The sequence below is a fragment of the Haliotis rufescens genome, unplaced genomic scaffold (genome assembly GCF_023055435.1).
Source record: "Haliotis rufescens isolate VD_foot unplaced genomic scaffold, xgHalRufe1.0.p SCAF_7, whole genome shotgun sequence".
NCBI lineage: Eukaryota > Metazoa > Mollusca > Gastropoda > Lepetellida > Haliotidae > Haliotis > Haliotis rufescens.
In genome coordinates this window covers 29,987,459-30,000,091 of record NW_025964361.1, presented here as the reverse complement: position 1 = coordinate 30,000,091, position 12,633 = coordinate 29,987,459, and the positions used below count along the sequence as shown (strand labels likewise).

The window sequence follows — 12,633 nt, the reverse complement described above, 5'->3', positions numbered from 1 at the left end:
TTGTCAAGATTGACACAGTTATTTGTTTGGTTGATTGTTCATTTATGACCTGGTTTTCTTATTCATTCATTCATTCTTTCTTTCTTTTGTTTATTCATTTGTTCGTTCATGTATTCAACACATCAGTCCATCCATCATTCGTTCATTTAACCATAAGGCATTTATCCAGCCAGCTAAGACATTCATCCAGGTATCTATCCATCAATCTGTTTTAATAATTTCCAAAGACACCTTTTATTGTAGTGAGTGAGTTTTATTTTATGCCGCTTTCAGCAATAATCCAGCAATATCATGACGGGGGACACCAGAAATGGGCTTCACACATTGTACCCACATTTTATTCTAGATTTGAGGCTGAAAATTCCTTAAATCTTTCTTGTAAATAAGGTGACATCCATCCATTTACCCATCCATCCATTGAAAGCTTTGTACATTTAGAGCCTTAAAACTAAAACATCTGTGTTTTTTGTTACCTCAAAGTAGTGGAAGATAATTGTGGTGATAGATGCCATAGAGATAACACATAAGGTCTGTGTACATTACACTGTTCAGTGACATTGCTGGGCTGAGACAGTTTCACGCTTGCTGATTCCCTTGCCAGCGATCCCCTCAAAGTGTGTCTCGGACCTCTTATAGTGATCAGTAGATACCGAGAGGTGTTATATCTGCTGTAGATACCACACAGTGGCGCCGGCTGCTGTGGCGCCGACATCCCTGGCACCCGGCTGGCGACCACTGATCATCTAATGTGACGAACATGCCCCTCGCTAGTTCCGGCTTTTTAAACAAAGAAGGAGAGTGTTTTTTAGGTCATGACTTCTTGATCACCTTGCCGAAATGATTGATAATGAATCAGTTATGAATCACACCTTGAATCAACCACCCACATGTTTTACTTTTTGAATGGAAATTGTTACAGAGCTTTTAGCACGGTGGGGGGTGGTCACACATGTTTATGGTCCTTGATAACAGTCTGGGAGTGTCTTGTTCTATTTGCTGAAATGATTGTATTATTTGGTGATGGGAGCGAGTCCTTTGAGATTGTGATGTACATAATCTCGAATTTCACTGCTGTTTTCAAGTTATGTTTACAGATTTTCAAAATTCTGATTGGGCAGATTTGAAACATGCTTTTGTCAATATATGATAATTTTCCACTGTAGCAACCCATGTTTTCGTAAACAGAGCCTTCAAACTATTTAATTGAGCAAAGAACATTTTTTACCAGCTTCCTCTGTTAATAATGCTTCAAGCATCAAAATAAAATATTGTACATTTAGAAATAACTCTTAATTTGGTTTCTAAGTAACTTTTGATCAAAGAGAACCATTATGCTGCTCTCACATTTGAAATACGAGACACACTGGGGTAAAAAGTACTAGCCTAAAGACAAATTGTATGGAAATAATGATTTACATAGATTTTCAAAACTTGTGTGATTTCGATTTTCCTACCCAGCGGGGTATGCCTATGATAATTTGACATCCATTGCAGCCGAGTTCACCGAAAGTCTAACCAGGATAATGATAGGATATTGTAGGCACTTGGACGTGTTCAGTAACGTTCAATTTCCTGTAATCATACTTGTCACACCACTTATTTTCATAATTAACTGTTAGAGGACTTCAACTGTGCTTCCCTTGGGGAACTGATCTCACTGTCTTTCAGTGTGGACAATTTACCCGATTTGTAGACATTATCATATAGTTTGTAAGGATAGCAGCTTTTTGATTTGTTGTCAGGACGTCCTTATGGCTTATTGTGCAGATGAACATTTACCCAGGATGTGAAAGACTGGCTTCAAAGCTGTGGCTTTTCTTTGAAGATATTGACTGGAGAAAAGGGGCAGTGAGGTAGCCATGTGATTATATCTTAGGTTATGGAGCTGGCCTGGGTTCATTTCCCCACATGGTACAATGCGTGAAAGCCATTTTTGGTTTCTTCTACTGCTTGCTCACTCACTCACTCACTCACTCACTCACTCACTCACTCACTCACTCACTCACTCACTCACTCACTCACTCACTCACTCACTCACTCACTCACTCACTCACTCACTCACTCACTCATGATCTCATGATCTCTCACTGATGTCAAACATTGATTGCTTTTGAATCGTCTTGCCCTTCATGTTTTGCACTCAATGGAAGACCAAGACTGTGTTTGCGTTAACTAGAGCGGAATGTTTCTAAAAAAATGTATTCCATTTTTCATCAACAAAGAATCTGCGTTAACATAAATCATGACTTACAGGGGGAAAAAATCTTTAAGAAATGATCATCCTTGCCTAAGTCCCGATGGAATAGCAAGATTGCATGCAGAACCCTGATTTGTCAATGCATTTTCTGCCACATAAGACAAACATCATAATTGTTTTGGCAGTTAAAGAACAGCATATGCCACCAACACTTTTATCTGATGTAGATTGTGGTTTTACCGTGTTAACATCAGTCGGGCATGCTAATATCCACGGAGAAGCACATCACTGGCAAGATATATCAGTATTGAATTGTACTTAGATGAGAGATTAACACAAAATCAATGAAGGGCGTATAGTCGTATATCGTTGAGCTCTGTGTAAACAGCACAGGGGCTTCGCTGATAGGGCACTTCAAAGAGAAAGGGGCCCATCGGCATTGTTATCAGAAATGTATCAGGTTGTCGTTACTAGCAGTTAAGTAGCAACTTTGATGATGCTTTCTTGTAGGTTAATGAAGAGATTGGTGGGAAGGTGGGGGGAGGGGGTTGTGTATAAACAGTTTGACATACATGGGGATTGATTGATTCAGTCAGTGCAGTAACAAGTATGTATTGTCAACATGGCTTTGTATTTAATAATAGGAAGAGCTTGAACTACAATAGGGGGATGCTATTGTATGATGCTGATATTTTGGGTATTCTAATCAGCAACATGCTTCATTTGACTTTGGGATTTGGTTGCTGTTGGATGCAACAGCATGCAGAGAAATATATCTGTCGTATATGAAATTAATATTTGTTTCATCGTGTCTGATATATGGAATTGATGTATCCTTTTATAGTTTGTATCAAATTAATATGTACTACTCAAAAGAAGTTTAGGAACTATTGTCAGATAATCATAAATGATTGGGGCAAATCGTTCTTTTGAGCAGTACCGGTATATTTCAATTTGATATTTGAAGTAAATGTGTATCGTTGGGTGTTATTGATGCATTTTCATTCATTTAAATTTTATTTTTTAATGATGTTTTATTTCTGGAGTCATGTTACCATGGTTACAGATAGGAGCTTCTGTTTCTGCATATTTCCTACATTTTTGTGGGGACACCAGCATGACAGGTGGCCCCGTTGTCAAAGACCAGAAAACTATGGTTGTGGGTTCAATTCCCTGTTTGCCCTGATTTTGTCCCCAGGTTTTTCAGTACCAAACATTTGGGTTCACAAAGTGGTAAATGGCTGACACCTGCATCACTTCAGGCTTGCTTCCTTGCTGTCATATTACTGGAATATAATCGAATCAGTAATAAACCCACCTCACTCACTCAAACACTTTGTGTAATATTTGTGAAATATTTACATATTATTGGACGTTATTGTATATTTCATACTTTATGTGTCATATATCAAACTGATATATCGTATATATTAGCATGGCTTATAGATGTTATAGTTATGTTTTGTTTTAGATATGAAGTTCAACGATTTGCATCCTAGGATGTAGTGGTGACTTGATACTTGTTGATTGTATTTGTACCATGCAACAGTGTGGATGCATTGTAGTCTACACACAGGGACAGACATCACAGTGTCAGCTGGCAGAAATAGATAACATTGTGATGAAATGTTTTCTCATATTATTTACATGTTCAATATGGTAGTGTTATATGGCTGTGGACCCTTGAAGATCCGGGATAGAATAGGTCTTCAGAAACCCATGCTTGCCATAAAAGGCGACTATGCTTGTCGTAAGAGGCGACTATGCTTGTCGTAAGAGGCGACTATGCTTGTCGTAAGAGCTGGCAAATGGTATATGCTGGTCAGGCTTGCTGACTTGGTTGTTACATGTCATTGATCCCAATTGCGTGGATCGATGCTCATGATATTAATCACTGGGCTGTCTGGTCCAGACTCGATTATTTACAGACCGCCGTCACATAGCTGGAATATTGCTGAGTGCAGCGTAAAACAACAAACCAACCAACCAACCAACAATATGGCTGTGCTTGAATTATGAGAGGGATCATCATCATCATCATCATCATCATCAATAATCTTTAGCATCATAAGCATCATTTAAATCATCTCAGTCAGTTATCTCAGTTAATTATCTCCAAGAATCGTCTCAATCAATCAAGGGGGTGTTTTCCTGTTGACAATTCTGCCCTAGTGTAGGTTAAATCCGCTTCTGCAGCCCTCTGCTAATTATTCCACAAATAGGCCAATAGATATCACTTGCTTCAAATTCCTACCATCTAAACAAATGGAAATAAAATTACATATTCATGTTTACACCCGGCTTATGTATACTACAGATTGCCAGTCTTCGCTACATCATACATGTTAGCCAATCAAATCACTCATCGTCATTCATTTACATACACAATAATTTCTGTAAAAAAAACCCCGGAAAATAATCTCCCCCCCCCCCCGCCCCCCCAAATATGATCAAATCACTCAGTCTACTCTCTCAGGGTTGAGAACAAGGCGTCAGAGCATGTGATGACAGTCCAGGTCCTCATGGCAATTTCATAATAATTTTGCTCATAAATACAGACATTGGACAGAAGATTGTACATTTGTAGAGTATTATAAAAATGTCGGAAAGAAAACAGTCAAAATTGTATTCCGTTTTCCATTAAATAAGTTGTGAAATCGGACACAGTGCCCATGGTGATCGAAGTTGGTAAATGTCAAAAGGCCACAAAATGAGTTGATCATACTGATATTGATGTGCAAACAGACTGTTTAGATGTGGGGCCTAGATGTAATTCAGTAAAGCCATCATACACTGTCAGACATTTTTGGAACGTGAAGACGTTCAATTTTCGATCTGCATGGAGTGATGGGTGCATGGAATTGAGTTGTCATGAAGAAAGTGTTTTGATGAACCATAACTATAAACATCATCATCATCATCATCATCAGTGTGAAAATGATACAAATGAAACCATTTTGCCTTTAAAAAATCTGTAAATACATGAAACAATAACATTTCTGTGACAGTAAGTGGGGCACGACTGACCCAGTCGTCTAGGAGACTGCTATTCCGCTGTGCAGAGTTGCGTCCCTTGGACACACCAGAAACCTATAACTGTGGGTTTGAATCCCATTTCGCCCCCTGTGCTCATGGGTTTTGCTGAACTGGTAAACGTCTAAGACCTGCATCACTTCGGGATTTCCACCCACACAAAACTGACACGCCGTGATATAACTGGAATACTGGACTGAGCAGCGTTAAACCCAACTCACTCCTTTAACAAGGTTTCGTTGTGAAAGATACATATTTGTCTGTACACTACAGAAATTTTCAATTTATTTAATACCTGTCACTCATTTGAAATATAAGACGTTTAATTTCTGATGACGAGTCTCAATATGATTATTACAAGCACCAGTACAGACTGATAACAAGTTAATCCCCTGATAGTGAACCATCTCAAGTATTAGACTGCAGTCCAGACACAATCAATTTCAGTCGCAACAGACACATTTATCGCTAGTGTCTGTCCATATCATGTGGATTTCAAGAGTATGTAGTATATATATCAGTTTCTCCGCTCCCTGACAGACAGTATCATTGCAGCGCGTCGCTGGCTCACCAGGTAACGCTTTACTTATCGCACTATCTATACGAACAATGCTGGTCTATTTGCTATCTAACATTGTGACTAATGCTATCTGTGGTCATAGCAGTGCTGTTGATATCACTGTCATCCTGTCAGTGATAGATTTCAGGACATGACGTCCCTTCTTGCCCACTTCCTAGATACTGTGTAGGTAGATTGGTTTGATAAGTGGTATGTGTCACTTTTGTGTTTATGTCGAACAAATGCCTATTTGAACTCCTTTCTTTTGTCAATAATTCAACTGTCAATGAGATTTGTTGTATGGTGTGAATCATGAGCCCAAACTGAGATGATGGGGAATGTGGTTGTCGATTGTTCCCAAACTGGTGTCATTGGCAGCAATATGAGAAGATTGTGTCAGTTTGTATAGAAAGTATTTGTATTTAATTGGAAGTACAGAGTTTTGTGATCTTGGTGTATATTCTGACGCTTGTATTGACGAGGTGCAATCATTGATGAAATTAATGAAACCCCACAACTGACTGCCCCCAGATTACTAGATTATGACCATCCTTTTAGAACTAATCCATGAATTACCTTAATCACTGTAATAAGTGCTCTGGGTGTTTACAATATGTCACGGTGTGCCTACCAAACCATATAAAACGAGATCTGTGTCAGAAAATGAGCGGGAGTGAAGCAAACTGTTTTCGATCAAAATTATTATTTGCCCCTCCTGCGGTGCTGTTTTCTGTAAAACATTTTCATAATATATTCAAGAAAATATGGAATGGAATTTTTTGTTTATTTGTCCAGAGCACTTATATTAAGATTACACATTGGTCTAAATGTTAGTCAGGGGGGCGTTTATTGAAGCAGGGTGCTTAATACGTAGGATACAGTAGCAAGGAAATCTGCAACATGTATCAAGTTTCCTAGTGTCAGGTATTTCTTAAGTGAAATCACAAGAGTTGATTTGAGTGATAATTTGATGTGAACAATGCACAGCACTACTCTGTTCATCTGGACCATTCAGGACAGGGAATACCAGCGATTTACAAAGTAACACAGCATGGGGATGTAGATGTCCCTGTATTTGCATATGGAGGTTCCCAGCAGGATTGGATTGCCTCCGTGGTCTAGTGGTAGAGCGTCCGCCGGGAGAGCGGAAGGTCTGGGGTTTGATCCCCAGTCGCGTCATACCAAAAGACGTTAAAAGATGGTACTTGTTGTTACCCTGTCTGGCGCCCGGCATTAAGGGGCTAAAACAAGGACTGGCCGGCTCGGAGTCAGTATACTGTGTCTGAGTGGGGTATTCATGTAAACTGCGGCATGGTATCTCAGTGAGCTAGCACTATAAATCGGCATCAGTCCGGCCTAGTACAAGCAGCCACACAAACACACACACGTACATGCACGTCGCTATATAAGTGCAATAATCTTGGACGCGACGTTAAACCCCATTTCACCTCACCTCACCCAGCAAAATTTGTCCTGATGGCTGTCCAGATGAGGGTCAACACTGACTGCAGTGTATTGGAGTAGGTGTATACCCCACTCCACAGAAATACTAAGGGTTGAAATGGGTCTCCGTTCTTACATATTCAGTGTAAACAATGGTAACTATCTGTGTCCAGATCAGTACTAGCGTCTTCAGCATTTTCCCATTGGTATGTAAAAGCCCTGGTGGACCTTTTTGCAAGATACAAGATGTTTTATTGTGCAGCCTTCCATGGAGAAACAGTGACAGTTTGCTATAAGCTATATAAACAGATACATAATAAGTCAGGATAACAATACAAAGTACCAATACAATATATTATGGTATGATCTAAGATAACTATAATGAATCGTTCAGATTTATTTGAAGTTGTATATATATCACATTAATTGTGTTACCTGGTTCATTATTTCTAAAAAGTAAGCTATATTTTTCTGTGATTTTAAGGCTTTCAAAATTATTTCTTTTGAGGAGGAAAGAGAATTAATTAGTGTGTTCCTTATGTCTGAGTCTTTACTACGAGACATTAAACAGTGTTCTTCATCTTCAAGGACTGAGCAGTGATCACAGAGACGTTCTCCCAAAGGTGTAGGTGTTCTTGTTCTTCTACCAGTTCAAATTTTAGTCTGATTATGTAAAACAATCCTCCCCAATTACATTCTGATCCTTGTTTCAGCCCTAGCAGTCTATACTCATCCCCATTTCAGCTCTGACATTAACACACTTGCGGGTTCCTTAATACTCAGGGTTGCTTCAAAGATGTTGTTTTTATTAAACCTCATGTATAACTTTAATCTGGGACCTTTTAGTCTATTAAAGCCCCTTTGACTGGGTGAACTGCCCGGGTGCTAATTATGTCAATTACAGTTCCTCATCTTGCTCACAAGTCTGGTACTTTCAGTACCTTTTTGTGTTGAGACAATTATACAGAGTTCTCACCAACAGGGAACCAAAGTGGTCTTCATCATGGGGGTGGGGAGTATACAGCAAGTTCAGTGGTACTGTGGTTAGTGTGTTTGCTCATCATACCTAAGGCCTGGGTTCAATTACCCATGTGGATTGATCTGGTTTCCTGGGACCCGGTGTCTCCTGTCACTTTTGAAAATTACGCAACTGTCATGTACCTAATTTAACCCAATACCTATCAAAAAAATTAGAAGACAAAATATAAATGTCATTAAATATTTGTCATGAAAGTTTGGTGATCAAGCTTTGATGTAAGCATACATTTTATTTGTTTTAGTAAGGAATAAATCATCCAAATGATTTTCATAACTTTTTCATAAATGGATATATTCTGTTATGATAAGCATTTGTTTACCAACATAAGCTTCTTCATCATTCACTCCCTTGACATGGATCATTGTATTGACTCATCACCGAACGGCCCAGCTTATCGCGTTTAACAATACAACATCTATTTCACCATCTATTGATATTCATGTGAGGTAGGCTGTCAGAACAAAACCACCTCAGTGTAACTCTAGCCTTCAGACTCTCCCACAAACACCCGTTAAAGCCCTACCCCGACAGCATGTGAGCCCCAAACAGGGGATCTGATGTTACAAAGTGCTTTAACGCATGGCCGTGTGCCGAACATTGGTCACATTATACTAAGCAAACAACACAAGGGTTATCTACTTGAATCGGACCGGCTATCAAGGTGGCCGATGTTAAGAGTCCTTGAGACACCTATTGGACATGATGGACTCGAAGCATGTGTCACCTGGACCAGGGAAATAGACGACAGCATACACTCGACAGGTGTTGCGGGGTTAGGAAGGGCAGTGAATCGGAACAGCTGATGCTTTGAAAGCATTGATTGTATTGGCTATGAGGCAAACGGCATTCGGATAGCTTGGCGGTCCAAAGGGATAAATCGTGTTGGTGTGTGAGGATTGTGTGCATTTATTGCTGTGGAATTGATAAAACTATCAAGGTAAGGTAGTAAAACTTTGATTTGATGGTTATAAATATTGTGAAATGTCATTTATCCTGTTTGTGATCTTGGAGAAACATTGAATAGATTTCTATCGCGTGTGTCATCTGGGGATGGTTCTTTATGATGTTTACAATACTGCTTCATTCATTACTGACAGACCCGCTCACAGTGTGTATTCTCAGCAGTAATTTACATTTTAAAAATCATTGATTCTATCCGTGTTTAGTACTTGGCGAAGTCGTTCACTCCACTTTCCACTTCGTCTTTGTTATGTAACGCTAGTTTGCATAATTTCATTTCACTGCGTCCAGATGCAAAATGACATATTGGAAATAAGCGCCAATACTCTGATTCTGGTTCTATTTAATTCCAATTCTCCATGGAGTTTCTTGATTTAGATGTCCTAGGAGACAGATTTTATGAAAAGTATGGCTTACTCACAGATTGATAAAACCTGTTGCAGTAGTACATTGTCAGCATGCCAGGCTCTATTGTGTATTGGATGTTTTCGATAACAATCTTGCTAACCTAATGCAGTTACAATGCCGATCGAGGATTATGGAATATGATTGTGTTGAAAAATCGATACAATATGTTGCCAGCATTGTCAGACAGGAGTTGCACCAATCAGGTGTTGTCATGCTATGTTGGTTGGTGTTTGATTGTTTGAGATGGGCAGAGATATTCTGCACTGAAGAGCCAGATTAAAAGGTAATGTAGCTTTATGATCCTGAATATGTATAAACTTACTCTTGAATTTCATGTATGCCTGGGTGGTAACTGAAATGCATTGCAGTTTACACGGCGACTATAATGTGTTTACTTCTGAATTGGGATATTGTGCTGGAGACTCACTGTTTATGCAAAGGAAACAATGAACTTCAATTTAAAAAAAAAAATTATGGTCATTGAGAGATATGGTGCCAATTTAAAAAAATTATGGTCATTGAGTCATTGAGAGATGTAGTGCCAGTTGTCTTCCGCATGAAGAACATCACCAGCATATACACAATCCCTTCATTGGCAATTAAAACATGTTTGTCTTCCGCAGAAACAAATGACATCATTTCCCTTCAGCAAATCCAGGTAAACAAACAGTTGATAACAATTTAACTTCTTGTTATTGCATATGCTGACTTATAATAGTCAAACTACCACAAATACTTTTAATGAGTCAAAGTATGGCATTTACGATATATATATATATATCTCCATCTTTTGTCCACTAATGTTCGTTTCAAGGCATCAATAGTGGTAATCTGACCATGGTAGGTATAAATAACGTTGAGTTGTGCGATCTACCGATCACTTCACACACTATCTCACCGTAATTCATATAAACAATTATGAATGAAATTTTGAATATCAAAACTCCTGTGCAGGAGACCCCCATTGAAACCACTCTTATCCTAGGTACGAAAAACTCGCCTTATGCAGGCGATACATGGTAATGCACAGTCCCATGCTGCTTGCTAGATATTCTCTGAATGTTAATTGTCATTCCCCAATTACTTTGGTAAAATTACATTTTTGTTTTTTGATTTGCAACATTTTAAGTCATATTAAGCTATGTCCTTTTTCTGTCCGTCACAGACATACCAATGAAAACAATTATCATGAAAAGGGGTTTGCCATCTATACATGTTGACTATTGGCCACTTTCTTTGGGGCAATGTAGCCAATATCATGAAAAGGCAGTGTTTGGCAAACCCAAATAGTGATAACATGAGGGCTGTCCCCATATGTCTGAAATACTACTAGCCCTCTCGATACTAAGGACAAACAGTCACAGCGAGACTACCCAGGGCTAGAGTCAGCGTTTATCCCTGCATAGTACTGCTTATTTTTTACTCAGGCCTTAGAATTTTTATTAAGTTCATTTACAAGATCGACCTGAAATTAGAAGGAAAAAATGACATTTGACAAAGAAAATTTGGGGTCATGTTACAATTAGTTGCAATAACAAAACAACAAAATTTCTGTTCACTGTTCATAAAAATGGTGAATATAACAAATGAAACATCTTTTAACAGAAGAAAACAATCAATTATCTTTCGGTGTGTTAAGACTTATTTGTTGTTCATTCATTAAATGCAGAACCAATTTGGAAGTTGAAATTGATTAATATATTTTTTTTCCTATCGGTATATTGAATTGAAGGCCAATTTTTGCGTAAACCAACTTCGGTTATTAAATATACTTTCCCAAGTCAGTGTCATTGAAAAATGTAATGAATTCTCTGGTGATTGTCTGCAGTGCTTGACTGGCATTTACTGTTATCTTATTGGCCATAGCCCTAAGGAATTACATTTCAACTGTCTGAAACCTATAATAAATATGCTAGTGTCATATTTTTACTGGAGAAACATATAATATTTCACACTTTTTATGTTTTTTTCTGAAAAATTATGTTTGTAATCTTTCATGTTGATTAAGATCCATTAGCATGTCATGAAATATGGTGTCTCAAAATCGTTTGAAAGCGGTTGTGGTAACGAATACTCATTAAAAACAGGTTGTAATTTCATCATTTTAGATGTGAAAGTATCATCCTTAAAAAACAAGGCCCCAACAAAATCATTAGATGTATAGATTTTGCCTGTCATGTGCTAGAACTCTGGAGTGATGTACGTCCTATTATTGTGGTGTTTGTGGACTCCTGACATTTATAGCTTCAGCTCCCCTTCTTTGAAGTATTTGACGAGTTTGAGGATTTATCACCTCCAGATATGAGAGTTAGTGAGCCATGGAGTTGAAACTAGATGCTTGTTGGTCATAAGTCACCTTTAGATTTCTAATCACATCACTATCTTTTTATGTGACTTAACATACCACCTGATCTGAAACTAAGGTGGTTTAGTCAGCTTAAACATTAGTCCCAGAAATGAGGTTATATTATTTGAAAATATATATCTAATTATGAAGTAAAATCCAAGTCGAGGCCAGAACAGTGCTCAATTTCTAGAGCTGAGGCAATCTGTACTTGCCAAATCATTCTTGACTTGAGTTGGACTCATTCATATTTTCTTGGGCCTGGGAGATTGACTAAGTCAGACGTTGCAAGACACACCGTGTGTTTTTCTGTTAAATCAGCAACATGTTTTATTCCCAGCATGCATGTGATTTAGATATGATTTTAACTGACATTTTGACCAGTGGTCATTTAGAGGTGTATTCACAGACAAAAGCACAGCAAGTGGTCAGGCAAACCAGTTATTGACAGATTGGTCAGTGTATTGCTTGTCAATGGTTGATTTCAATCCATGAGCAAGTCCTTTCAGTTTCGTTTGTGAAGCTTGAAGATGATATCATGCTGTCAACTCGGGATGAGCCTGGACCACTGGCGATAAGCCTTGACCAGAAGTGACCAGAAGTGACCAGAAGTCGAAAATCCTCACCATATTGTTCCTGTGGTTACTGAA

At 38.5% G+C, this 12,633-nt stretch overlaps 1 protein-coding gene across 7 annotated transcripts in view; it reads left to right on the top strand.

Annotated features, from left to right (window-relative positions):
- Positions 1-12,633, top strand: part of LOC124148126 (teneurin-m-like) — a 393,541-nt gene that overhangs the window by 42,502 nt on the left and 338,406 nt on the right. Inside the window, exon 1 of one of the 7 annotated variants that reach the window (XM_048387902.1) lies at positions 9,084-9,208. The exons of the other annotated variants lie outside the window; for them this stretch is intronic. The gene's annotated coding sequence lies outside the window, so the exon portion shown is untranslated. Of the gene's footprint in view, positions 1-9,083; positions 9,209-12,633 lie in introns of those variants that run through there. 7 annotated transcript variants of the gene reach the window in all.